Source organism: Theropithecus gelada, chromosome 1 (genome assembly GCF_003255815.1).
Source record: "Theropithecus gelada isolate Dixy chromosome 1, Tgel_1.0, whole genome shotgun sequence".
Taxonomy (NCBI): Eukaryota; Metazoa; Chordata; class Mammalia; order Primates; family Cercopithecidae; genus Theropithecus; species Theropithecus gelada.
Window position 1 is genome coordinate 81,295,413 of NC_037668.1, and position 4,956 is coordinate 81,300,368.

At 52.6% G+C, this 4,956-nt stretch overlaps 1 long non-coding RNA gene across 1 annotated transcript; it reads right to left on the minus strand.

Moving 5' to 3' along the window:
* Positions 1-1,850: 1,850 nt before the first annotated feature.
* LOC112613455 lies at positions 1,851-3,776 on the minus strand. The gene is made up of 2 exons (XR_003116950.1): positions 3,543-3,776; positions 1,851-2,451 (listed from the first exon to the last, which is right to left on the minus strand). It is a non-coding gene; the product is annotated as an uncharacterized LOC112613455 (long non-coding RNA).
* Positions 3,777-4,956: the final 1,180 nt, after the last annotated feature.

Genomic DNA, 4,956 nt, shown 5'->3' on the forward strand with positions numbered 1-4,956 from the left:
CTCCAATCTACACTTGTACCAACAGAATATAAGGGTGTCTATTTCCCCACATCTCTGTCAACACTGAGTTTTAAGAAGATAATCTTACCATGCAAATTTCCTGCTTAAAACCCCTCACACCTCAAGGAGCTGGAGCACAGGGGCTGGGTGCGGTGGCTCATGCCTGTAATCCCAGCACTTTCAGAGGCCAAGGCAGGTGATCACAAGGTCAAGAGATCGAGACCATCCTGGCCAACATGGTGAAACCCTGTCTTTACTAAAAATACAAAAATTAGCTGGGCGTGGTGGGAGGCGCCTATAGTCCCAGCTACTCAGGAGGCTGAGGCAGGAGAATCGCTTGAACCCAGAAGGCAGAGCTTGCAGTGAGCCAAGATCATGCCACTGCACTCCAGCCTGGCAACAGAGTCAGATGCTGTCTCAAAAAAAAAAAAAAAAAAAGAGTTGGAGCACAACTTTCCACCCTTAAGTGTGGGTTGTGCATAGTGACTGTCTTCCAAAGAGTGCAGGGTGGAAAGGGAGGAAAAAGGGTAACCTGAGGGTTACCGTGGAGAAGCCTGACAACACTACCTCAGCCAGGTGACTGAGCTCAACAGCAACAGGGGTAAGTCACGGTGACAGTGCACACCTTTGTTACGATGGTGTAAAAATCACCCTTTGCTTCTGTGGTCTTCCTCCCCCAAACCCATAACCGCAGTCTAGTCGTGAGAAAAGCACAGGACAAATCCGAATTGAGGGACAGCCTCCTCAAAACTGTCAAGGTCATCAAAGACAAGGAAAGACTGACACACTGTTACAACCAAGAGGAGCCTAGGGAGACACACCGACTGAATGCAATGTGGGGTCCTAGATGGAGTCGGAAAAAACAAAGGAAATCTGAATCAACTATGGACTTCAGTTAATGATAACGGATGGACATAGGTTCAACAATTGTAACAAATATACCCACACTCATGTAAGATGCTAATATTAGGGGAAACAGTGTACAGAAACTCCTTACAAACTTAGAATTATTTTCTGAAACTTTGAATCTGTTCTAAAATATAAAGATAAAAGAAAAGTCTCACATCCAGAGCAAGCCTCCCACAGGCACATAGTGGCCTCTGCGACTGGGCCCTGGCCTCCTGTTGAGTTGTGTCTCCCTCCTCTCTCTTCTAGGTACCTCCCATTCCTGCCATATCTGCAAGTCAAAATTTCCAGAAAGCCCCACTCTGTCCAATTCTCTGGGCTGCTGAAAATTATACACACACCACCCCACCCCCGCCCCCCAACTGCCACCTGCCCCGTGAATACTTCCTACTCGAGGACAAACCCCAAGATAAAGGAGGCTTCCTCCAGAGAGCTCTCCTCTCGCCTCTGACCCCAGCACGGGCTGGCTCGGTGCCCAGTCCCTGGCACCTCCAGGACTGCTTCTCCAGCTTCTCAAGGGAGTGAAGTGGAAACTGGGTGTGGGAGCTGTCTTAGTTTCCTGTGACTGCTGTATCAAATTCTCACAGAGTGCCTTCAAAAGCAGTAGAATTTATTCTCCCAGCATTGGAGGCCTGAAGCAGAAACAAAGCATCGGCAGGGCCACGCTCCCTCTGGAGGCTCTGAGGGAAGCCATCTTGCCTCTTCGTCTTCCTTGGCTGTGACCACATCACAGCCATTTTTGCTTCTTTATTTTTTATTTTATTATTATTATTATTATTATTTTTAGACGGAGTCTCACTCGGTTGCCCAGACTGGAGTGCAGTGGTGCGATCTCGGCTCACTGCAACCTCCACCTCCTGGGTTCAACTGATTCTCCTTCCTAAGCCTCCCAACTAGCTGGGACTACAGGTGCCTGCCACCACGCCCAGCTATTTTTATTTCTAGTAGAGAGGGCGTTTCACCATGTTAGTCAGGATGGTCTCGATCTCTTGACCTCGTGATCCACCTGCCTCAGCCTCCCACAGTGCTGGGACAAGCAACTTGCCAACTGGGTGTGAGCCACCGTGCCCAGCCTGCCTTACTCTTGTAAGGACACTTGCCGTTGGATTGAGGGCCCACTTGCATAATACAAGTTAATCTCTTCATCTCAAAATTCCTCATGACATCTACAAAGAATTTCTTTCCAAATAAGGCAATATTTTTGGGTTCTGGGGCTTAGGACATGGGCATATCTTTTTGGGGCCAGCCATCCAGCCCCCTACAGAGTCCAGTGTGGCTGGTTCCAAAGGTCCCTTCTTGGCTCGCCTTGCAGGCGGGTTCCTCTTCTCCACGGGTTTGTTGGTCCTTGCTCCACGTGGAGTTGGGGGCTTGGGGACTGGCCACTGAGGGCATGCTGCTCACAAAAGCCGTCTGTGGGCACCCTCCCAGACTCAGGGTCACTGTGCTGGCTGGAACATAAATGGGCCCCGTTGCAGGCGGGGTTGTCCTGGAGCAGATCTTGAGATAGACTTTGACATGGAGGATATTTACTTGAAAAGTCAGCACCTGGGGAGGAAATAGGGAGGAAGCAGGATTTGGTAGAGAGAAGTTGAACAGTGACACAGGACCAACCGAGTTTCAGCCATCCCTGGAGCCCAAGTGGCCCATCTCAATTATCCCATGGGAGGTCAAAATGTCTGCACCTTTACATCCTAGACATGATCAGTCACTGGTCAGCCCTTTGTGAAACAAGGGTGATGATAGCTCGTAACTTCTAGGTCAGAAGGGTTAAGTGAAACGCCCTGGCCGCTCACAGCTGCCATCCAGCTGTCAAATTTTGACTTGCAGATATGGCAGGAATGAGAGGTACCTAGAAGAGAGAGGAGGGAGACACAACTCAACAGGAGGCCAGGGCCCGGTCACAGAGGCCACTGCGTGCCTGTGGGAGGCTTGCTCTGGATGTGAGATTTTTCTTTTAACTTTATATTTTAGAACAGATTTAAAGTTTCAGAAAATAATTCTAAGTTTGTATAGAGCTTCTGCACACTGTTTCCCCTAATATTAGTATCTTACCTGAGTGTGGGTATATTTGTTACAATTATTGAACCTATGTCAGCTGTAAGGATTATCTTCCCCTTACAGAGGGGAAAAGCCGGCCTCAGAGAAGACAAGCAACTTGCCAAGGCCACCCAGCTAGTAATGGCAGAGCCAGGACTTAAACTGAGGTGTGCCTGATGCGGAGCCTGAGCCCCTGAGAGCTGCTGGGGGAACCCAGAAGCCCGGCAGGTACCTGGCTCCACACCCAGCTCCCCGACGCTCGCTTCCCACTCCCCATGCCCTGTGCAGCATCCTCCCAGTCACTTCCCATCTCCATCCTCCAAACCCCAGGGATCTCTGTGCCCCAGGGGACCCCATCCAGGGGTCGCCTGGCCTCCCTCCCCTCCCCACAACCAGTGATCCAGCCTCCCGGGGCCCCTCACAAGTCTCCAGCCATGGCCATCACCTGCCTGCGCCATGCCCTCTGTTCCCATGCCTTCTGCCCCTATGCCCTCTGCCCCCACTCCCTCTGTCCCCATGCCCTCTGCCCCCGCGCCCTCTGCCCCCACGCCCTCTGTCCCCACATCCTTTTCCCAATGCCCTCTTTCCCCTTGTCTTACCTTTTAAAGTGGTACATAGAGGCCTAGCTGTCCCAGTCAGAGGCGACCTTCTTCACGAAACCCTTTTGAACTCTCCCTCCCTTCTCTCTCCCAAAAGACTCGATTTCTATCTCAATCAGGGCTGAGTTGCCTTGGGTCTGATATGAATCTGCTTCCCCCAACAAACCAAAGCTTCCAGGAGGGGAGAAAGTACAAGTTAGGAGCTCTCACTCAGCCAGCTGCATGGCCCGGGGCTGGCCACTTCCTCTTTTCTGAACCTTACATTGCTTATCTGTAAAATGGAGCTAACAGAGCACATTGCCAGGCACAAAAAAGGTGCTCAGTAAATGCCGTCTCTCAGCCTTTAGCCTGGGTGCAACTTTGTGTCTGCCTCCAGGGCTGCAAACACTCCCTGCCCAGCTGACCCTTTGTTTTCAATTGTCTGTTTCCTCCACAGTCCCAGTCCCGTTTCCCATCTGTTACACAGGCTGTCCTAACCATTCCACGCAGCGGACCGTGTGGGGACTAGAAGAGGATTAGCCCAGCAGAGGCTTTGTGGGCATGTTGCTTTCTTCTTTTGCCCTTCCAACTGCCTGCCCTTTCCATCCCAGCAATGGACAGGCTGGGAGCCAGCTGGGCCCGGGCGCCCAGGCTCACTGTGTGGCGTCGGCCTCAGTCATTCCTCCCAGGATCCCAGCCGCTCTTCACCCCTAGGAGCAACTGCGGGGTCCTGGCAGGGGCGGGAGGCAGCTCTAGGGACGCAACTCTGCCCTTGACTGGGAATGGACGCCGAGGCTGCTACTGCCTGCTAACAGTCTATCCTGCTGTCCAGTCCCCTGGCCACAGACCCCCTCTCTTCCTCCTTCACAGCCTGCTCAGGTCCACTCTGACGGGGCGAAGCAGAGCTCCCCAGTCCAGGAAGCCCAGGCATCATCAGGCTCTGTGGCCCTGGCAAGTCCTGCCAGTGTCTAGGAGGTGACCAGGACCAGTTCTGAAAACCCAAGAAGCTGGAGCACAAATGCCCCTTCCTGACCCTGCCACCTGCAGTGTGAAGGCTCCGAGCAGTGACTCCGAAGCCAGCCTTAGCCACAGCCAGCAGTGTCTCTGGGCAAGTTATCTAATCCTCCGTGCCTCTGCGTCTTTGTCTGTAAAGTGGAGGAACAGTGTCTACCCCGCAGGGCTGGTGCGTGGACTAAACGAGGTAATACACAGGGGACTCTCGGGACAACAGAGCCCCTGGGAAGCACTTCATGAGGATTAGCCATTATTATTTCACCTGTGTTCTGTGTGTGGGGAGGGCAGGAACTACGGTCCCCACTGGCAGTAAGGAAACTGAGGCCCAGAAAGGAGCCACACCTGTGTCTGGGCCTCACGCTGGCCTCTTGGTTTCCTAGGCTACCGCAGCGTCCACCACACCAGCTCTCTACCTCAAGGT